The sequence below is a fragment of the Panthera pardus genome, unplaced genomic scaffold (assembly GCF_024362965.1).
Source record: "Panthera pardus isolate Hobbes unplaced genomic scaffold, ASM2436296v1 HiC_scaffold_10, whole genome shotgun sequence".
Taxonomy (NCBI): Eukaryota; Metazoa; Chordata; class Mammalia; order Carnivora; family Felidae; genus Panthera; species Panthera pardus.
The window spans coordinates 46,884,622-46,909,364 of record NW_026526655.1 but is presented as its reverse complement, the minus strand read 5'-3'; the positions used below and the strand labels follow the sequence as shown (position 1 = coordinate 46,909,364).

At 33.4% G+C, this 24,743-nt stretch overlaps 1 protein-coding gene across 2 annotated transcripts in view; it reads right to left on the bottom strand.

The window, feature by feature from the left end:
- The window catches only part of CALCRL (calcitonin receptor like receptor), a 102,987-nt gene extending 78,879 nt beyond the window's left edge, over positions 1–24,108 (bottom strand). The window contains exons 1-2 of one of the 2 annotated variants that reach the window (XM_019461676.2): positions 23,867–24,108; positions 4,028–4,095 (exon numbers count right to left, since the gene is read on the bottom strand). The gene's annotated coding sequence lies outside the window, so the exon portion shown is untranslated. The remainder of the gene's footprint in view (positions 1–4,027; positions 4,096–23,866) is intronic. The other variant, XM_019461682.2, reaches the window with a different exon arrangement.
- Positions 24,109–24,743: the final 635 nt, after the last annotated feature.

Here is a 24,743-nt window from a genome sequence, read left to right as displayed (position 1 = left end):
CACTAAAAGACAGTTTAGTTAAAAGTGAATTAGCAAGGAGTTTTCAGAAAAGCATATTCATAAAGGACACCAAGGCACTTGATCCATAATAACACTGAATTTTGAGATGGGTGTTAGATTCATTCTCAATTTTGCATGTGATAACATAAATGACAAGTATATATATAGCAAAGGTTCCTCATCAGTTGGGCTGAATTCATTTTGTTGAGGGGCATCTGAGCGGCTCAGTCATTAAGTGTCTGACTACGGCTCAGGTCACGATCTCACAGGTCATGGGTTCATGCCCCAACTTGGACTCTGCTGACAGCTCAGAGCCTGGAGCCTTTTTCAGATTCTGTGTCTTCCTCTCTCTCTCTCCCTCCCCCCCACACACTCTGTCTATGTCTCTCAAAAAAAGTAAATAAACATTAAAAAAATTTAATTCATTTTGTTGAATTCGTAATTTTTATTTGAATCATTTTTCTTGGAAACATGGCTCCGTAAGTACATAGCAAGATGAGGACAGGTATTTTGGGGAACATACTGTCTATTAGAAATTACATCTTTTGATTCTTTAAAAAATTACATTTAAAAATATATTTTGTATGTCTTAATACCTATTTTTATAATAGATCCTTAATCATATCTCTTAGAAAAATTATCTATATTTTGTTTATCTATATTTGGCTCTGAGCAACAGGATAGTGTGCAATAAAACTTACAAAGGATGGTAAGACAGTCATGGATGGAGTTGATCTATTGAGCATAGTTCCAAAGACTGAAGATATAATTTTTCTGGAGTATTTTAATACAGTTTACAAACATTGAGTTTCAGATTTACCTTAATTTACTTCCTACTGTTCTAATCAAACTGACTCACTACTGATTCTCTGAACTATTTGCTGAAAAATAAGATTTTCTTAATTTTTTTAAATGTTTATTATAATTTTTTCAATTTTTTATTGTTTATTTATTTATTTTTGAGAGAGAGAGCGCAAGAGGGGGAGGGGCAGAGAGAGAGGGAGACACAGAATCTGAAGCAGGCTCCAGGCTCTGAGCTGTCAGCACAGAGCCCGATACCAGACTCCAACTCACGGACTGTGAGATCATGACCTGAGCAGGTCAGACACTTAACCGACTGAGCCACCCTGGCACCCTAAATAGACGTTTGTTTTAATAGATGCAAAACTAAAATGTATGAAGATGTTTAATTGTTTCCCAAATAATCTATAAATCAAGGTAATGAATATACAATCAAGGTAATGAATAATTCTGAAGTTTAACTGAACAAGTAACAAGACAAATGGACCTTTGAATCCAAAATAATTTTACTAGAATTTAGTAAATATAACAATGTAGTTAAGTTTCAAATCAGTAATAGAAAAGATTAACTATTTAATACAAAGTGTTGGTACAACTGTCCATCAATTTGGAGGAAAAAATTATATCTGAGATTCAGTGCTAGTTGGATTAAGATTTCAATGTGAAAGTGGACTATTAAAGTGTCAGAAATTTAAAAGTTAATATTGTTGCTATGTTGGAGGCATAAAGAATTTTTAGGAAGATTATTAAATTTTAATGATAACCGGAAACAGATCCTTCTATTTCCTGAATTCAATCTAGCCAGAGATATTCTCCTTTTTTCTCTTTCCCACCTCTTAACCATCTGTCATATTTCAGAGTATAATCAATGATTATCTAAATAAAGCAGGGCAAAAATATTCAAAGTTAGAAATGAGCTATTACAAATCACTTTATTTGTTACCAATAACTTCAGATAGTATTCTATCTCCAGTTCCTATCTTTAATTCAGAATAATTAGGGTCAGAGGTCCCAAAATCTTAGAGCTGAATGGACCTGAGAAGTTTTATAGTGTAACCTGTTCATTTTACAGATTTGGAAGGTAGGAGTTTAGGAGACTTTTTGCCTCGTATCCCACAGCCATGGTATATGATCTAAGACCAAGAATTTTCAAAGTCTCACTTCTGTGCTGCTTTCATGAGGTTAAAATTAAATCATATATGAGTCAAGCTAATATGATGGCAAACCGCAATTCTGATTCTCTGTTATATTTTTTAATCTCCCCAGAGACAATCATTCAGCCTCTTTCGTGCAGGAATTTAAACACACATTCACCGGGGCACCTGGGTGGCTCAGTCGGTTAAGCGTCCGACTTCGGCTCAGGTCACGATCTCGTGGTCCATGAGTTCGAGCCCCGCGTCGGGCTCTGTGCTGAGAGCTCAGAGCCTGGAGCCTGTTTCAGATTCTGTGTCTCCCTCTCTCTGACCCTCCCCCGTTCGTGCTCTGTCTCTTTCTGTCTCAAAAATAAATAAAAGTTAAAAAAAAAATTAAAAAAAAAAAATAAACACACATTCACCTTGAACTGTACTTGTTGGAAATAAAATTTTAAAAACTACAAAAGAGGCAATTGACTGCTCACAAAGAATCTTACCAATACTCTGCAAGTCAGAGATCAATCTAATGAACAGAAAACAGTTTATATTTGTACCTTTCATTTTCAAGCCACTTCCAATCTATCTCTTTCACACTATCCAATACATGTTAAAATTTATAAGTTGGAAAGACAGAAAAATATTGTGTAATACTTTTAATTTTCACAAGAAGATGACTAGTACACACAGATGGTAGAGGTCAAGATCAGCTCTTGCCTAGTTAAGTGAATTTTCTTCCATTTTGTGCTCTTTCCTATATGTCTTCATAATTGGGGCTTATAAAAATTGATCTGGCTCCACTTCACATAAAAAAGTTCAGGGAGAAAAATCCAGCTGTCAGATGTAAGTAGGCATTTTGAGCATTCAAGCCTTGTTTTAAGGAACAGTGAGTCATATAAAATGTAATGTGCAGAGGAAGCTGACACATAAAAGGACAGAACAACAATGATGAGTTCCCAAAGACATGCTGTGGGAAAAAGAATAATTATAGAGAGTCTATTTTTGGGTCCAGCAGAATTACTTCGGAATTTAAAAATCAGAAGAAGGAATTATGTCACTTAGCTTTGAATTCAAGATAAAATTATTTAGAAGCCTTTTTCATTAATGTTCTTATAGTTTATCAGGATGAAACATGATTAATTGTTAAATACTTTGCAGTCTAAAAATAAGTTAGGACAGGAAAACCACTTTAATTTTGTCAGGAAGAGGGTTGCGAGGTGTAATAATAATTGCATAATAACAGTTCCATGTTATCTGACATGGAACTATAATGCTAAATATAAATAAGAAGACAAGTCCGTCCATACCAGTAATCTTTCTGGAAGCACCAATGCCCCCTGAAACTTGTAATTAATGCCCAGGATTGAAATGGAAACTATTTGACCAGGGACTTCAAAAAAATAGTCTCTAGAACAACTTAAATCTTTAAAACAGCTTACACCACTTCCCCATTTTCCTGTTCCCTTATTTATAAATGATATCTTCTTATGTTCCAATTACAGGAAAGTTTTACAATCATTTATAGGAATCTAACAGTGACTATGTGAATCACAAAAGAACGAACTTTACAGGCCAAAGTTAGTTCAAATGAGCAACCTAGCTCTATTATTTTATAACGTTAAACATAACTTGTTTTCTATTGTATATATAGAAACATATATATATGTATAGTTATAATATTAAAAGCTTAGCTGCAGACATTATGTGTGTGTGTATGTGTGTCTTTGTGTGTGGTGTTTGTGGCAAATACTACCAGATTATTAATATTACTATATCTGCTGGACCCATTCAAATTTATTTAACATCCCTAGTTCTCTGGTCAAGGAAATAAGAACTTCAGGGCTAAATCCATACCTGATGATCCTGAGGAAATGACTTTATAAGTTTGACAGATGTCCATAAGTCTATCCTTACCAGTATTTTGTTAGACTACCTTTCAAAGTTTTCTTTTATTCAGAAGTTATCTGACATTAAGAATCATTCTGTGAAATATTTCTTAGTATTATTAACATGTTCATATTATTCTCAACTCCACTGGAAATCCAACATGTTACTTTCATTAGGGGCTGAATGTTCTTTTGGAGTGTATGCAATACCTGAAGGTAGGGCCATCCAAAGATTTGACAGGTGGCATCACAAGTGGTTGATGTGTCATCGTAGAACCCTGGATGACAAGAGAACATTCCTGTGAATTTGTTAATATTATTAGTGAATAATGGGATTTTAGAGATTTTAACTTAAAGTTATATACTAGTGTGCTTCTTTTGTTAAAATCGTAAACCTTGTATTTCAAATGTTGAACTTTAATGGGAAGTTGGGAGGAGATGTATCAGGCACATTTAGGCTGCCAGGTTGCCACCATGTTAACCAAGAAGTAATCAAGAACTTTGTTCTTGGCACCTTATTTTTTAAGAATGGAGATTCTAAGAGGCACAAACATGGAGGATGGTCCCTGTTGTTCAAGATCGTAGCAGTATGAAGAGGTGGATGCTCTGGAATGTTCAGGAGAAAGGTTGTTCCCAGAAGACAGGATGACTCGATGAATGGTTCTGAGGACGGAATGACATAGCTGTTTCAAAGTATAAAAAGTAGGCCCATGTGATCGAAGTGGAATGAATGAGGGGCAAAGAGTGTCATAGACCTTGTCAAAGAGGGAGGCAGAGGCTAGATCATGACAGTACAACATTTAACTTTCTTTAAACATAGGACATTACCAACAAGTAAGATTCATCCACTGCTAAACAAAGAATGTATATGAATGGAGTTTACATGCATCTTTCCAGACTCAAACTAATGTTGAAGGCAAGATATAGCTATAATCGAGTTTATCCTGCTTTGCATTTGCATGGTATTTAGACTTAATAGAACTTCAAAGATGTCAAATTTGTGTTTGCAAATTATGTACCTCCAATGGTTCATATTGTGATTTGAGGGACTTTGAACTTAAGTTTATGGATCATCAATGTGTTGCTACTTTTTAAAAATTTTTTAATTTTTTTTAGTTTAGAGAGAGAGAGAGGAAGCACATGAGAGGGGGAGAGGGGCAGAGGAGGGGAGAGACAGAGAGAGAAAGTGAGAGAGAAAGGGAGAGAGAGAAAATCTCAAGCAGGCTCCATGCTCAGCGTGGAGCCCTACATGGGGTTCCAATGCAGGATTCTGGGATCATGTCCTGAGCTGAAATCAAGAGTCAGATGCTCAACCAACTGAGCCACCCAGACATCCCTATTTGTTGCTACTTCTAAGGATAATCTTTGAATTATTGCCAAGGATTTCTATGAAGTCATAGGGATTTTTACATGAAAAGTCAAAAGTACTAAGAAAGCTATGTTAAAAGCAATCTCTGCAATCAAATCTTTCATGACTCAAAAAACGTTTTTGTATTACTTTGTAAATGTTTACATCTTCACATATTTTAATAATTTATTATATATTATTATAAGGTGTGTAGTATATGTTACAATTAGGATCATGATCTGGTCTGATTAAGGAGATGTGTATTTTTACACCAACAAACATTGCACATTTTTAGAATCTGGAGTTTCTACAAGCTATTTTGGAAAAAATAGAAACTCTTGTCAGTCTCAGGCTTTACTGGCATATCTATGGAATTCAGAAGGTTCAAAGTTGAAGTTTACTTTGAGAATTTTCCCAACTTGCTATAAAGTAGCACATGAAATAGAAAGGACTACTGTTTTTTTTTCTGCATGGTTCTAAAAATTTTATTTTTCATTCCAGCTGAAAATGCTATGAAAGAATCTTTTCACCCTTTGGTGATTTGGGGTGAGTAAAAGAACAAATATGTCAGTAGTCACTTCTGGCTATCAGAAAATTTATTGATGTGGTAATTTTGATTAGTAAATGTGTTGTACTTATTAATAATAAATGTCAGCATAGTCTTACTTCCACTTTCCTCTGCATAATATCCATATCTGTAGTACCAAAGATTAATTAATATCCAAGAAGAAAAGATACAAAGAGGGCACTTGAGTGGCTCAGTTGGTTGAGTGTCCGACTTCAGCTTAGGTCACGATCTCACAGTTGGGTTCATGGGTTCGAGCCCCACGTCAGGCTCCATGCTGACAGCTCAGAGCCTGGAGCCTGCTTCAGATGTTGTGTCTCCCTCTTTCTGTGCCCCTCCCCCACTCACACTCTGTCTCTCTCCCTCTATCTCTCGAGAATAAATAAACATATTTTTTTTTAAAAAGGAAGAAAATGAAATCAAAATCAACTAAGCCCTGAAAACACAGAAAAGAAATATAGCAAATAAGGATAATAGATAAACCCTCTTTATATAATGCCAGGATGAAACACAACAATTGAGCTAAAAAAATGCAAGCCTAAGTATGTTTTTTAAGAGGAAATTAGAACAGGGGAGAAATATATTGGTTAAATTCAGCTGATGGGCATAAAAGGGTAATCATCTCCAAAATGAAGGATTACGTGAAAGACAAAAATTCCAATGCCTTCTATAATGTTTTTATGTGTAAAAAATAATTTTACCACAGTAGAAAGAGAGACACTAATTCTTTCAAGATATGGTAGCTCCATAAATGATTTTAACTATTCAAAAGATTATAAAAAGCATACAGCACATGTCATTATACATTTGTCCAAAGTCGTGGAATGTTAAACACCAAGAGTGCGCCCTAATGTAAAGTATGGATTTGGGGTGATCATGAAGTGTCAACTGTAGGGTCATCAACTGTAACAAGTATACTATGGTGCAGTATGTTGATAGGGAGGGTGTGCATGAGTGGGGACAGGGGGTGTGGGTAATCTTTGTTTCTTCCATTAAGTTTTGTTGTGAACCTAAAACTGCTTTTAAAAAATAAAGTCTACTAAAGAAAAAGTGCACATGCATCTGAATGGAATTACTCATTTTCTTCCTCTATTTTTAAAAGAGATTTTGATATATATTTTGATGGGGGTTTTTGAATAAAGGAAATGGGGAGTTAGATATAATTCTGCACATTATCAGTCTGTGTTCTTGTTCATGGTGAAAAATATTATTCATACATTCCCAGTTTTAAAAGTTATAAAACACTTTTTCCTTTCCCTGGACCAACCAACCCAAAATAGTCCTTCTCTTAAATAATTATAAGCAAAAGTGGCTTAACCATAATTCTGCAACATCAAGTCACTGCTACCCAATTAAAAACAAATGTTTCTGAGAAAAATTTTAATTCTTTTTACATACAAATTTGCTGTGATTCATAATCAGGACAATGCAAATTAAAACCACAATGAGATACTAAGTTACTCCCACCAGACTGGCAACCATTTAAAATCTTGACAGTAATACAAAGTGTTGGAAAGGATGTGGTGCAGTGGAAACTTCGTACACTGTTGATGAGAGTATAAATTGGTACAAGCAATTTGAATTGCTAAATTCCTGAAAGCCCCACTTGTAAGTTATAATCCCTGAAGAAACTCAGACACATGTGTACCAGGAGATTCGTAAAAAATATGTTCATTGCTTTATTGTTTACAATAGTAAAATGGTTGGAAGCGATCCAAATGTCTCAGCAGGAGAAAAGGGACATACATTGTGGTACATTCATACAGTAGAACACTGCAACCGTGAAAAGAAAGAACCACAGCTACATAGATACATTAATAGGGCTGCATCTCCAAAATGCTGAATGAAAGAAGCAATCTCTGAAGACTATATTCAGAGTGATTCCACTTTCATAAAAGTAAAACAAAATAACGCATTGCTTAGAAACACATATGTATGTGGTAAAGCCATAAAGTAAAGCAAAGGAATGATTAGTACAAGTTTGGGTAATGGTTTACTGCTGGGGCTGTAAGTGTGACCTAATGGAGAGGAACATGACGGACAAGCTGGATTCCAGGTATACAGGAATTTATTGACTTAAACAATATATTTGTGCTATACATAATCAGCTATATGTATAAGTTTTTTTTAGTTATAAAACATTTTTGTAGAACAGTATGAAGAATATGATTTCTTTCTCTGTAATTATGCATTTTTTGTGGATTTACGTATCAGAATATCAAAGTGCAATATATTTGGGATAGGTCAAGGCACTAGGTGGGAGAGCAGCTGTCTCACATAGTACTGATCCAATTGTTAATGTTTTTTAAGTTTATTTTACTTATTTTGTGAGTGAGAGAGACAGAGAGAGAGGACAAACAGGGTAGGGGCAGAGAGAGAGAGAGAGAGAGAGAGAGAGAGAGAAAGAATCCCAAGTAGGCTCTACGTCATCAGCTCAGCGGCCTATGTAGGGCTCAAACTCACGAATTGTGAGATCATGACCTGAGCCAAATCAAGAGTTGGTCGCTTAAGCTACTGAGCCACCCAGGCACCCCAGTACTAATCCAATTTGAAAGTTTACTTCCTTTTGGCAAGATATTGTTAAGATTAGACCCCCTTGGAATATTTCACAGTTAAATCATAATCAATGCACAATTTAAACACATACTTTTACAAATATGATTTAGGCATATGAATTCTATTTGATTTTAGGTTACTTTCCAGATATGGAGGAAAATAAGGAACACCAATGATGAGCATATCTTGAATTAATGTATATATGTGTGTGCATGTGTATTTATCCCCGAGTCCAATGAAAGAGGAAAGGGTCAGTAAAGTTGTATTTTGGATTATTACCTGGTTCTCAAGACCATTAAGTTAAGATGGTTCAGACAGGGAAAATACACACCTAAATCACAAAACTAATAATTAGGAAAGCCAAAATTAAAAGAGAAGGTAATATATGTGTCTTGTTATTTATGTGTAATTCACGTGAATTAATGCTTGTTATTTCATTCAGAAAGAGAATTACTTGATTTAAAACATGGGTCATGTTCATGCTTTTATTTTGTTATTATAAATTTGAACTTAATTGTGTTTTTATACCTTAATTCTCATCATATCCGGAGTTCACTAAAGAGAAAACTGTTTTCAGGACACACAGGGATCATGTAAGCATCTCTTCTCTCTATAGGCTGAGCCATCTCAGCCTGATTTGGAAGGTTTAGAATGAGCCAAGGTTATATTTTACCAAACAGTTCTGCTGCTTTAAATGTGGTATGATGGATACAGCCCAACTTCTGGGCTGCCTTTTGAGAAGGTGTCCTAGACAGACTAAGACTTGCCAGTAGGTCAGACTCTATGTACCCTTAAAGTACAGTCATTGTCTTGAGCAGTTGGGTCCAAGCTTTAGAACACAATTATCATCCAGGAGGTGGTGTTTGCTTCTTACAACTTCTCATGAACACTCCTCACCTCTTATCAGAAGGAATAACTTCTAGGCTTAACCCTCAATCCAATTTCCCAAACAAAAGGGCAGATAAAGTTTTCTTATCTTAACTGTTAGACCAAGCAGCTGAAAGGCATTTGCATACTAACTTTTCCTCCATGGCCTTGTATCCAAAGTGTCTCCACATCTCAATTTGTGCAGTTCAGTGCTGGATTTTTTATTTCCTAAACTTTCTGGCAAATAAAATGTATCTTAATGGACCAATTTATCTTCTTTTATTGCCTCTCCTTTATCCTCTCACTTTTCCTACCTTTTTCACTCCTGGTTTTTAGATCTAATTTATTTCACTTTCAAATCCTGTCTCTCACTCCTTTTACTCAGTGAGCAATAATTACTAAGTTAATTACATTCTACAGTCATATATATATTTATCCTGTAAATGAAAATTTTTCTGAATCTTCTCTTTTTTTCTGTTCTCCAGATTGGCCCTTCACTTCCTAACTTGTTCTCTTCATTTCTTGTTTCATCAACTTCTGGGTGAATCTCCAAACCCTTCATCTTGCCATTTACCAAAGACATTGTCACCAGACATGTAACAAAATGCAGTGTTCTGGATTTACTCCAAGGTGAGGACAGGTTAGAGGTGAGGTGAGGACAGTTAGAAAGGGGAATTCATTAAAATAGGACTAATTAGGGAACTGTTAATAACATTTATTTTGGACAACATCATGAACTACAAAACTGATTTAAGATTCCTTTATGCTTAGGCTCACATTGTATGTCTCTGGTGTTACTATCAATCTCCTGGAATAGAGATACTTAACACAGTCAAGGTGATCTAGCAGATAGAAAAGATTAACAATTACTAAAATATATATGAATATTAAGATATATATTCAAATCCACTATGCAGTGGAGAGCAAATTATAATATTTAGTGAAACTATTTTAAATCAACAGCAACTTTTTACATCAGGCAGTTAGTCAAACCTCAAAACAGCCTTTTTCATCTTAAAGGTAGCATTATTAGAAAAGGCTCTCAACAATATGTGGTGTCTGCTGAATCTAGATGAGAAAGAACAAATATTTTGGCCCTGCTTCTTTCTGAATAAGACTACTGGGGGAAAAAAAAGACTACTGGGAATATCTATTTGTCATTGTAAGGACAGATACTAGCTTCAAAACGTATGATGTATGTCTGCTCACTGTAAGAAATTAGTCATTTGCACACTCTGGTTTTTGAAAGTATTTATTTATTTATTAACAATTTATTTTTATTTTGTCTACACCCAACTTGGTCTCAAACTTATAACCCTGAGATCAAGAGCCACATTCTCTACCAACTGGGCCAGCCAGGCTGCCCTGTACTCTAATTTAGTGCAAAGTACTTGAATTTAAAATTCTGTCAGGGCTTTTATTGATATAAAGTTTATTTTTAAGTGCCTTTTCCACCTTTTCATCAAACTCATCTAGATTAAAAATTGTCACTCTGTTGGTCTGAGCTTTATTTTATTATTATTAATTTTGTCTATTTTAAGCTACATGGGACAAAGAAAATGTGTTGCAGAATATTGGTTTGCTATGCTATCTATAAACATATCAGAAATAAATTGAATGCTGGCTAGTCCTTAAAAAAATACAGTTTATTAAAGGGCATTGTTATCACTTATGTTTTGTAATAAAAATTTTATTATAGGTACATTATTTGATAATGACCATATCCAACAGTGTCAGGAAGTTCAAAGAGTTAAAGCATAGGAAAGGATGGTTGAAACGAGAAGCTATTTGACAATTTACTTTTATGTTTTGAGCAAGACTTCCTTTAAAATGGAGAGTTGTTTAATCCAAATAGTCTTGTTGCTTGTGGTTTAAAGTTCAGTCAGTGAGTTATTAGATAATATGTTGAAAGACAGTAAGATAACTACAACACATTTTATATACATATTTTCTCTGAATACTATGAGCATAATTTGAGAATCAGTCTTTCTCAAAGGAAAATTATCATTTTCATAGATGATATGAATATCTGGGCTCAGAAGAAAAAACCTAATTATGATATTTCTAGGTGAATGAATGACTAGCCCTCAGTTTTAAAAGAAAATAAAATTTACTATATGAATCTCAACACATGGAGAATCTACATTAGAAAAACAAGTGTTGTTATAATTTGTGAGTCGAGTCAATTCAGAAGATGTATTTTGTGAAAATCCATCATGATGCTCTCAAACAAATCATGTCTTAATTTAATGATAAATATGTATTTCACGTTATAAAATAGTCCTTTGGTTTTACATTTAGAAAGTTTCAAAAGCTATACAGTGATGAAAGGGCATTGACAGTTGGCATTCTTTTTAGAATTATCTCTAAATATTTATAAATCAACACTTAAAAGCTTGATAAATTGTGGATTTTCAAGTGCGTAACTCATCACTTATCAAACGCGGTATAGTTTTTGTAAATTAAACAGAATTTCTATTTTGCAATATGTATTTTTTTAAAAGATTGATTTGCTTTTCTCTCAATTCCACTGCTGCGTTTTTTTCTCCTTCTATAGACATTTTAGTGTTATTGTCCAGAAAGGCAATAAGTAATGGAGTAAGACTTTTGTTGGGAGGCAACAGTTGGCAGGTCTGCCAGTTTCAACAAGAAATTCTGCCAAATTCAGCCATTGTTTGGCCATTTGGGGAAATGCTTCAACATTTTGTGCTAAAATACCAAGCAACCTTCTCATTTACCCTAGTTTGAGAGGTCACTCCTTGGAATTCAGTGAAACCTGAACACTAACTACGTTACAGAAAAGCATCTTTACTAATTTATTTCCCTTTACAAAGGCAGTGGAGGAATAAATATTAGGTTGACCTAAGAATAACAAAATGATAATTAGTTTCTGAGTATTTTCTCTTCGGCCATGGGATATGTTTACAACACCTTCAAAATTTCAGCTCTAGAATCTATTGGATACTGCAGACAAAATCACGTAGAGTCTCTAGTTTTCCGTGGAGACTGATACAAAGAAACATATTCATTCATTAATCATTTGTTAAGAAATTTTTAAGCACCTACTTTGTGTAGGCACTTACCTAGGTGCTTAGGATATATTAGTGGGGGAAAAAAAGCAGGAAGAAATGCTTGTACTTGTAGAGCTTAGAGATAATGGACAGAAAATGGACAATAACACAGAAAATATGTAAATTGTAGTTGATGATTTGTTGCAATGTGATTGGTGTTCTAGGTAAAAGCTAGGACACACAAAAATAAATGACAATGAGCAAAAGGGTTATGGTCGTGTAGGTGTAGCTGTGTTTAAATAGGTTAGGTTTCAGAAAAAAGTTTGTATCTGAGCAAAGGCTATAGGGAAGTTTGTATCTGGCAAAGGCCAGCAATGGATTTCTGAGAAAAGAGCATTCTATGTTCTTTAAAAGAAACCCACAGATAATTTTTAATCTTGTTTCAGATAATGTGCTTACATTCCTTTAATTTTATGCCAGTTGATATCAGAATTTACTTCTTTAATAAGAAATAAATTTGCCTGGAGATGAAGAAAGAAGAAATACTAAAGCCTGGAATCCAGGAACTATAGGCCCACCAGTAATAAAGATTAACATTTTATTATTTATTTATTCATTTTGTTTTTATTCAGGTGCTGTAATGATGAGTATGTGATGAAGAGTAAAGGAGACATAATAAACTTAAAAAGTTACTTAGTTCATTCAAATGAGTACTCTTTCATTAATTGCTATTATAATCTTGTATCAATAAATATGATGCACAACGATCTTTGTTGTTTACTACAAATTTAATTCTAAAGAATTATTCAAGTTGGATTTGATAGGAAAGACAGAAAATCTCACATATTATATTTACAGGTTGTGTCCCTTCCATGATTATAAAACTATGCAGTTATAACTGGGAACAAAAACATAGGCCAGAATGGAGAACTATCCTTGAAGTCTACATGATTTTGAGTAATTAGGAGTGGGATGTTGTCTAAATGTAGAAATCTAATCTTTTAGATTTCTAATCTAATCTAAAAAATCTAATCTTTTTTTTTTTTTTAAAGCAGATGCTATTTCAAGACCTAAATTGTGGTTATACTTAATGAAACCCTCTGAGGACACAATGAGCTGGAATCTCCTATTTCTAAGTTCGAAACCCATTAACTAGATTTATTTAGCTTATTCAGGACTCTAGCTTCAGAAGCGCTATGTAACATGAAAAGTTTTGAACATGTAGTCCTTAATGGTAAGGATGATACAAGAAGTGATATAGTTGAGACTTTGTAACCTTAAATATGTAGTCTTTTATGACACTTGAGAATTTAGTGAATAATCAGCTTTCAGAGTTAATCTGAAGAATCACGTAATTAGTGGGTTTTTAAAGGGTGTTTGAGTTATACAATGACTCAAACATAAACTCTTTGTTAACTTTGGTGTATTTATTTTGAAGGAAGTAGGCTGGAATCTGGTTCATTAAGTATGGACATGTATTAATTTTATGAGCAAAAAGACTCAGTAAGTGTTTTCTAATAATTTTGAACTGATAACATGGAACACAGCACAGGAAATCCTTTTGGAAAATGTATAATTAAGGAAGTTAACTCATGTGAGGAATTCAATTAATAAAAATATTAAACAATATTTAGGAAAATCATTTTATGGACTTTACCCCTGTCAGTTTGTTCTAGACTTTAACGCTTGCTCATATCTCATTTGAAGCCCTTCCTGTTCAAATTAATGAAACCAATCATGCTTCAAAGCTTTATTCTTAAGGATATCTTTCTTTAACCACATTCTTTCTCTCTTAAAAGTAAACAATTTCTGATACCCAATCATGATATCTGTAATTGATTTATACAAGGAAATCTTTCTGTTAAAGTATGAAAGTTCCAAATTACATTAGAAGCAGTTGAAAATAAGAGATTTCAGAATATCTTAGCCAAAGCACATACAATTGTGAGCTAAGTAGAATCCGTTAGACTGTTTTTTACTTCAGGTTTTTTTTTTTAATGTTTCATCTGTAATCCAAGGTTTCCCAAATATAATAAATATGTACAGAAAATATATGATTTATCAAGATTTGTCACTTTACAAAACATTCTAGCTCAGGCATTCAGTCCTGATCTTATGACAAGATGAAAAGTAGAGTGGTGGCCAGCAGTATAGATGAAGAGTTTATAGTTTAATCGGCACTGTTACACAGCACTGAGGTGGAGCTGATGTTGTCCAGAGCAGGGGTCCTGTCTTGCTTACCTTTAACATCTAGCATTGGGCCTGGCACGTTGTGAGTGTTTGCTAAACTGAGGATCATTCTGTTTAACCCTAGCACTCCTTAATAGCAAGAAGTCATATAACTTAAAATACAACTGTTCTCTGACAGTATTAAATTCTGATATGAACGGAAAGTTCCCCAGATAAAATATACTGCAAAGAGAACAGACTTTAATTACATAAAAGGATGAGCAATCTTGGAAGGTCTTATGTGAACCATATAGGGGAAAAACATGCTACCATTGTGGCAGGAGGGGGTGGAATGTAGAAAACTTATATCCTTTTAATCTCCCTCATTTATAATATAATTGCTTTAAATATTTCTTCTACCTACATTTAGAACCAAATCAAAAAAAAAAAAAAAAAAAAAAAAAAGAACCAAATCAGATTCTACCCCCTTCCAAAAAAACAAACAAACAAAAAGCCCTGAGTAACTGGAGAATTTCTATCTTGCTCATAGTTGGATGACTTAACATTTTTAAGACATTACTAATTTTTGATTCAACTAATAAATTCATTGTAATTCCAACTATCATTCCAGCAGAAAGTTTGAAGAGTTTCCAAAATTCGAAAACCTAAATAATTTTTGGGAAAAAAGAGCAAATATGGATGAATGCCCTTAACTGCTTGCAATGTTTAATTGTATGTGTTAACTTGGCCAGGCTATGGTGGCCAGTTGTTGGATCAAAAATTAGCCTTGATGTTTCTGTAAAGTTATTTTGTAGATGTGATTGACATTTACCATCAATTGACTTTAAATAAAGGAGATTATCTAGATAATGTGTATGGGTCACATCCAATTGCTTGAAGGCTAAATAGCAAACATGAGGTTTTCTGAAGAAGAAAGAATTCTTCAAAATCTTTGTTTTTCAAGCAACTCTTGACTACTGGAGGCTAGAGAGTAACTACTGGGCATTTGGTTTAGAGGAAGGTGAGGGTTAAGCAAGCATAGATGAAGGAACATAGTGGAAGGAAATGCATACAGAAAGATGGGAAATTACCAATTGCAAATTCTACCTACTATGTACAGGCTTATCTCATTTTATTGTGCTTCATTTTCTTGTGCTTCTCAGATATTGCATTTTTTATAAATTGATGGTTTGTGGTAACATTGCATGTACCAAGCTTATCAGTACCATTTGTCCAACAGCATTTGCTAACTTCCTGCCTCTATGTCACATTTTGGTAATTCAATATTTCAAATGTTTTCATTATTATTATTATATTGTTATGGTGATCTGGGATCAGTGTTCTTTCCTATTACCAATAGTAAGTGTTTTGTGCACCACTGACCATGCCCATACAAAATGATGAACTTAATAAGTGTGTGTATTCTCTCTGCTCCCCCTTCTCTCTCCCTTTCCATGGGCCTTCCTATTCCATGAGATATAACTATATTGAAATTAGGCCAGTTAATAATCCTACAGTGGCCTCTAGGTGTTCAAATGAAAGGAAAAGTCACAAGTCTCTCACTTTAAATCAAAAGCTAGAATTGATTAAACTTAGTCAGGAAGATATGTTGAAAGCTGAGATAGGTCAAAAGCCAGGTTTCTTGCATCAGTTAGCCAAGTTGTAGATGCAAAGGAAAAGTTCCTGAAAGAAATTAAAAGTGCTACTCCAGGGTACACACAAAGAGTGAGAAAGCTAGAGAGTCTTATTGGTGATGTGGAAAAAGTTTTAGTGGTCTGGACAGAAGATCAAACCAGCCACAACATTCCCTTAAGCCAAAGCCTAATCCAGAGCAAGATCCTAACTCTCTTCAATTGTATGATGGTTGAGAGAGGAGAAGAAGCTGAATAAGAAGTTTCAAACTAGTAGAGGTTGGTTCATGTGGTTTAAGGAAAGAAGCCATCTCTGTAATATAAAAGTGCAAGGTGAAGCAGCAACTGCTGATACAGAAACTGCATCAAATTATCTAGAAAATCTAGCTAAGATAATTAATGAAGGTGGTTACATGGGACAACAGATTATAAATGTAGACAAAACAGCCTCCTACAGGTAGATGTCATCTAGGACTTTCATAGCTAGAGAGGAAAAGTCAATGCCTGGCTTCAAAGCTTCAAAGAACAGACTGACTCTCTAGTTAAGGGCTAAGGCAACTGATGACTTGAAGTTGAAGCCAATGCTCATTTACCATTCCAAAAAGGCTAGAGTCCTTAAGAATTATACTAAATCTACTGTGTCTGTGCTCTATAAAATAGAACAATAAAACTCGGATGATGGCACATCTGTTTACAACATCATTTACTGAATTTTTTAAACCTACTGTTGAGAACTACTACTCAGAAAAAATGATTCCTTTCTAAATGTTACTGCTCACTAACGATGCATCTGGTCACCCAAGACCTCTGATGGAGATGTACAATGAGATTAATATTGTTCTCATGCCTGCTAAGACAGCATCTATTCTGCAGCCCATGGATGAAGGAGTATTTTCAAGTCTCATTATTTAAAAAATACATTCCCTAAAGCTACAGCTGCCGTGGATAGTGATTCCTCTGATGGATCTAGGCAAAGCAAACCAAAACCTTCTGGAAAGGATTCACCATTATAGATGTCATTAAGAGCATTCATGACTCATGGGAAGAGGTCAAAATATCAACATTCACAGGAGTTTGGGAGAAGTTGATTCCAACCCTCAAGGATGACTTTGAGGGAGTCAAGACTTCAGTGGAGGAGTGACTGCAGATGTAGTAGAAATAGCAAGAGGATTAGAAGTAGAGACTGAGGATGTGATGGAATTGCTCTAATCTTATAAAACTTTAACAGATGAGCTTTTTGTGGATGAGCAAAGAAAGTGGTTTCTTGAAATGGAATCTATTCTTGATGAAGATGCTGTGAAGATGTTGAAATGACAACAAAGGATTTAGAATAGCACATAAACTTAATTGATAAAGCAGCTGCAGGGTTTGAGAGTTGACTCCAATTTTGAAAGAAGTTCTACTATAGTACAATGCTATCAAACAGTATCTCATGCTACAGAGAAATCATTCATGAGTCAGTGGATGCAGCAAACTTCATTGACTTATTTTAAGAAATTGCCACAGTCACTCAACCTTCAGCAACCACCACCCTGATCAGTCAGCAGCCATCATCATCAAAGCAAGACCCTCCAGCAGCAGAAAGATTATAACTCACTCAAGCCTCCAGATGATGTTTAGTATATTTTAGCAGTAAAGTATTTTTTAATTAAGGTATATGTGTTGTTTTTAAACATAATGCTATTGCACTATACTGTTTCCATAACTTTTACATGTACTGGGAAACCAAAAGATTTATCTGACTTCCTTTATTAATTGTGATATTCACTTTATTGAGATAAACTAGAACAAAACTCACAATATATCTGCACTTAAAACCTAAGGTTCTAGGAACAGCATCCATTCACACTAGGGGTGACTAGATACCAGCAACGAATTGGAAAGGGAAGCAGAGTGATTAAGAGCATGAGCTCTGGAGCCTGATTGCCAGGATTCAGTTCCTGGTACCTCCACTTGAATAGTTATGTGATCTTGGGCACATTACTTAAAAGTTCTCTTGTTTTTGATGTTTCTTATCTGCAAATACTAATACTAATACTAATAATGATAATAGTATTTCTTGGGGCTTTGGGGAAGGCTAAATGAGTTTATATATGAGTAACTAACAATATATATACATGGCACAGAGCAAGTCCTCAAAGAAATTAACTAAATAATCTCAACAGAGCAAGCCATCCTTTAAAAAGGGGTTCTCTTGTATAAGTGCAGTATGGAAAAATTCACCCACTGCTGACATTGGGAGAGAGTACTGCAGCAGAGAAGGCTGACACTCCTATTTGAGGCAAAATAATAATAATAACAACAACAACAATAATAATAAATGATGTTATTTTTCCCTCAGGGATATTAAGATATGTGCATTCAATAATGTATCTTCATCTAATAATGTCAAGGACCAGAGGATTAAGCTGACAATAAATATATACATTTACGAAAATAAACCTGACAAGTTCCAAGACATTTTAGTTAGTTAACTGGGAGTTTAATGAAATTATGTTTAACAGATTTCAAATGTAGCGATGTCCTAACTGTATATGACATGAATACTGTCTGAAGTAGACTCCATTCCAGGCAGTTGCTTCAAACAGTAATTATAACTACATTTCTAAAATACAAATGCATAGGTTATATTTTTTGCCTTAGCTAAAAAGTATATTGGCACATTTTAAGAAAGATTTAAAATAAAAAAAACTTCATTGAAAATAAATTTTCAAAGACATATGTAGACTGATTAATAAAACATTTAAACATGGAAGTCTAATATTAGGTTTCCATTACCTAAGTGAAATCAAGTCTGCTCTTTTGCCTCACATTTGAAAACAACTAGAGTTAAAAAAACAAGAAAATAAAACAGAAAAACACATTTTGTACTGATGACATCTTTTCCCATAGCTTTAATCCTCCTTATTTTCAGTTATAACATAATTTATTCTTCTCTAGTACTTACCAAAGTTCCCATTTTCCCTTCATATTATCCTTGGAAAGGAAGCAAAATTGAGGTTTATGCACAAAATATCTAAACAACATTTGGTCTCATGTTAATCAATGGATATGGATTCAATTAATATTCATTTGTAGAATTTATGAAATTGATACTTGGATATAAAACAAATTTATTTTAGTTTTGATTGATAAAACACCCGTGTGCTCCCGAATATGCTAATAAACCTCTATGTGACTAATCTGTGAGGAGAAGCAGCACTCTTATAAACCACATAGTTGCCATTTCACTGTATCACTGTTATTTAATAGACCAAATGACATGTTCAGGAGTCACCATGGTTTTATGGAAACCTGGTTGGGCTTAGATTAACCTAAACCTGAATAGGGAAATAATGACAGATTTATATAGAAGTTTATACCATATTAGCATCTTTTAATTAAAAAATATATTCCCATGTTAAGGGGAATACGATGTCTCTGAAAATTTGACTCTATCCAACAACCTCAGTAAAGCATTGAGCTATAGTATAGCCTTGATACCATAGAGATAGGTTGGTTATTTATTTATTTATTTATTTATTTATTTATTTATTTATTTTGCTTACTTATTTATGTCTGTGTTGGGTTGAGTTTTTTGCCCTTTTGATACCAAGGTAAAAATATATATATATTTAATTAAAAGCATGAAGTAATAAAAAGATAAAAGTCTTACATTTTAAAAACGAATACACTCTTTTGACTATTTTGCAAATGATAATATATTGTATAAAACTGTCTCTTCTAGGTAAACAAACTAATTTAAAGGTAAAAAAAGGAGGAAACAGGTTCTAGGAAAATATTTGCAATTTATCATCTGATAATTAGTACTAATAATCTAATAAACATAAACTCTAACTCAGTTCACAGTAAGTGATTCTACTTTATTTTTAAATAATAATAAGACTTTTATTGTTTTGTTAAAAATTAAATTCATGTCTTCATTTTTTTGGTAAAATAATTTATTGAAGTAAAAACAATTAGATTTAAGATTACACAAATACTGGAAAATGCAGATTATTTTACTAATCTGATTTAATGAACAATATTATAATACTAATTAGACATGAAAAAATAATAATCTAGATTTATTGAAGACTTTCCTGTTTAAACGAAATGGCAATATAATGTATGAAAATATATTTCCTGTTATTTAAATAGGTTTGTTGACTTAATTATCATATATCTAATTATATGTTCTTCCTAAATCACACTAGCTCAGTATTTACATTTCAAACTGTACAATTAAATGCAGTCTGCCTTTTACTTCTTCGATTTTATACTAATTAAGACTATACATCTTCCAAGTTATGAACCAAATTACAGGGAGGTAAATCAAAGGCGTGAAAATCATCCAGATACTTTTTATTCTTAAGGTTTTATTTTATTTTATTTTATTTTATTTTATTTTATTTTATTTTATTTTTGAGAGAGAAAGAGTGCAGTAGGGGCAGATAAAAAGGGAGAGAGAAAATCCCAAGCAGGCTCTGTTTTGTCAGCGCAGAGCCCCATGCGGTGCTCATTCTGATGACTGTGAGATCATGACCTGAGCTGAAATCAAGAGTCAGTTGTTTAACTGCCTGACCCCGCCCCCAGGAGTCCCAAGATACTTTGAGGTGTGTAACTGCTATTGATGAAGGAATTTGGATAGGAATGATTGTTTATGTGAATAAATGGGAAAATGATTGAAATATCTTGTTGGTATGTAACCCTGATCTTGTGTTTCTGGTACATTCTTATTTTCCATAACTTCATCAAAACATTTTCTTATATTAAATGAACAGATTTTTTGAAATAATTTAATAATGCAGCAGGGTAGAAGTACTTTGGTAGAAAAAGAGAGCTTTCCTAAGAAATTATAAATGTTTATGGTTCACGCGTGGGCTTTAAACCCAGATACAGACAAATGTTTTATATAGCTGGGTACCGGCTTTTCATATTAAGTGTATTCTCTGATAGTCTGATTGAGTCAAGAACACAGAGGTGTTACAAATTTGACTCTGAGTGTCTTTCATTAACACCATTGCAATGATATAACTTATGTTTTGGGGTTAATAGCATCTCTGAATACGAAACAAAGATAAGATAGAGAATAAAGCCAATGACTTCAAATAATGTCCTTTGAATATATTTGTGTTTTGAAAAGTTGGTATCGTAATCATGATATCTCTAAAACAGAATTATTTTTTCAAGCTGTGTTCAAAATCATACATAGAGTATAAAATCAGTTTTGTTTCATGAATGTATATTTTGATCCTTTAATTTTTTTTGTTAATTTTTGTATAAATATCTGTAAGATAATTCTTAAAAATTAAGGTACTATCAAATTTTAACCATGGAGAGAAAAGTTGAAAGCAACATAGTGTTATAGTTGTTACAAAAATGATGTAAGTTAGAAATATATACTAATACTATTAACAGAAGTTTGATTAGTTTTATGAGTTTATCAAATAATTCATCCACATTAGCATAAAGCATATAAAATCATCTTTTTTTGTCTTAATATTATTTTGAATTTCTTACTGAAATAAATTTGGTGTGTACAAAATAATGGTAAATATATACGATGAATGTGAAGATTCTCATAAATATGCTAGGGTGTTGATTCCATTTAAACGTATCCTAGGCATCACCAGTAGGTAAAGTATATACACGGTGGTCATTCATTTAACATCATTTTTAAAACTACAGAATCAATTCTAATTTCTTTTTTATTTTCCTGTTTTCCCAATCTTTTTTTCAAATTGAATGAGTAGTTTTATATATTCTAACATTTTTACATAGTTTAATAAAACAATATTTTGGAATGTGCTAATATATATTAGGGGGGGAAAGACCTTGTAGTGGTAACCAAAAGCATATCTCTTAAAGATAACTGAATATTGCAGGTAAAACAGATTTTAACTCACATTATTCTTACAATTTCTCAACCCTATGTTTCATTTTCCATATTTATAACTGGCCTTAGACTCTGCATTGCTTTTACGATCCCATAGCATCTAGAAAAATAAGTGAATTCTTTATGGCTGAAAGCATGCATTGATCCTCTGATACTCTCTTATCATTAAAGAAAACAAAATTTAGAATATAATAATATGAGTTCTTATTTCAAATGTTCAATTATTTTCTCAAATAATAAGTCTTTGCCTAATGACCTTCAAAATTCGTTACCTAGTGTTTCTCAACAGTATTTTCTGAAAATAAAAATTATAAACCACACTATTAGTACAGTTAACAAAAATTTAATTGTTATGGAAGAAAATTATGGGTTTTTGGTTAGCAATTAAATAAAAATTAGATATGTGTGGGGAGTGCCTTATTAAAAATATTATATTAATATAATATCTCCTTCTAAGAAAATAATGTAAATTAAAAATAATGCTATTTTAATTTTTATTACTAACCCATGGCATGGGGTTAGGCATTTAATGTGTTCTTTTCATTTCCTTCCCTAATTACCTAATGGCTATTTACAAAGTCACATTCTAAAAACACTTTTTCTAATTCTACGCATGTGTCAGGGCATTCAAAACAGTTAATGGTTGAAAGGCGATAGGAAATCAGCCACAATATTTTTAAGAATCACAAAATAAAAGGCTTAATTGAAGTTTCCATTATTTGGAGAAATTTGTGGAAAAATTGAGTAGAAAATTATGAGGGAGTTACTCAGAATAAGTTTGTTGTACACTGTTAATGTGCCAGATTATGGGTGATTAAGTACAGGATTTCTCCACTGAAGGACATTCTGCACAGTATAATTACATAGGTAAGAAAGAATATAGACACAGATAAATTATGTCAATCAATATAATTTGAACCCAAATCTGACACTTAATTTTTATATAAGTAAATTATATCAATCAATATAATTTGAACCCAAATCTGACATCTAATTTTTCTTAGTAACAAATTTGTGACATCTCTATACCAACACTTAAGTAGGCAATAGTTTCTTAATAGTCCTGGACAGTCTGTACTGGTGAAGGAAGCATTAACAGATGTTTCATCTCAACATTACTGTAAGTTTTTTTCTGGAAATTCTTTTTTAAAAAATACACACTTTAATTTCTCTGTTTAATAATCTGCTATACTTATTTGGAAAAACTTTGTCACTTTTCTTTATTCACAGTTATCTCTATTTCACGCCGTCCCCCCAAAAGCTTGCAGAGAGATACCAGAGAAATTGAAGCAATGCATTGTTAGCTAAAGAGTCGTAAAATTATACTTAATGTGGAAATAACATTTTCTTAATCCTAGCTGGGATTTTTTCTCTTTTGTAGCCCACCCCCTGATCAGATACAGCGGAAACAATTCAGGGTTAGTAAGAGAGAGACTTAAGCACATCTGGCCACAATGAACAGTGAAAATTCTATTAGTTCAATAGCCAGAGATATATGTGCAAATAAAAGGCAAATAGAAGACACATATAATTCCAAAGTGATTACTTTTCTTTTTAATTCTCCATTTTGTTCAATTTTGCAGAGACTCCAAGACCCCATAAGTAGTTATTCTTCTCCCCCCCCTTCTCAGAATACTAACTGTATAAAAAGTTTAAAGACCCTTCCTGGGGGGAAAATGTTTTCCAGCTGTCAAAATTTAAGCTTAGCTAATAGTAGAGCTAATTTTAAAAGGCATTGTTCCCTGATTAAGATATTTGTTTAGAAATATGCTTTTTAATCCATTTAGATTTTTATTACTTGCTAAATTTATCTTCTAGAATATCACTGTGCATAATAACATCTAGTAGTAATAGATTTTGTATACATTTGGGAGTAATACACTGTAGTTTCTTTAAAATGTGAAATAAATGAGAATATGTTTCAATATTATTTCAATGTCATTAAATTCCACAGTAGGAACATTGCCAAACTAAATGAGAATACTATTCAGGATACATATATTTATTCTGAATAGTGTACTTACCCAGCACAGCTTCTAAGGAAATTCTTGGTGAAATATTCTTAGGATGGAATTTGATTTTCTGAGATTCCGCAGAAGAGATTTACCCCCAGGCAAGGTGGGGAAGAGTGAAAGCTTTGCAATGTAATCCTGCAGGCAGGGTCAGGTCCAGTGAACAGAGCCTGATGATCCTAAATCAGGAGGTGATACTCTCTGCTGGAGAGGGAGGGTTGTTCTGAGTGGATTGGAAGTGTTGTCACATTGTATGTGCTCAGCAGCAGAAGGGAAACATCAGAGCTTCCTGTTACATCACTCTGACCCCGCCTGCAGTTAGTGTTAGGTTACTTTCTTTCTCAAATAGCATACCCCAGGAAAGCAGCACTCCTTTCTTATTCTGAGACAAGAGCAAGAAGCAGCCTGAACAGACAGAGATCATATGCTGTATGAATACATTGTTAGCAGCCAAAGCTGGCTGCATTTCACCTTGACTGAGTTCTGTTAGAACTTGCCACACAGAGCAGCCTGTGATTTGAAGGAAATCTGAATATAATATTCTGTTCCAAAATTAAAGGAGTTAGGGAAGTGTGTGTGTGTGTGTGTGTGTGTGTGTGTGTGTGTACTTTACAAAGCTTTGGGGAACTTTTATCTAACATGTCTTCTTCAAAAAGGAACACAAAAATAATACCTACATCCATCATAATTAACTCTGTGATCCAACTTTTATTGAGATCTAATAATCAGAGTTATTAACTGATCAGGTTTTCACAATTAAATGATGAAACTTTATTCTGTAGGTTTTTAAACCTTTTTTTTCTTTGCCCATGACATAACTATGTGCGTGTGTGTCATGAACAAAACCATTGTGTGTATACATGTTGTGTGTGTGTATATACACATATAC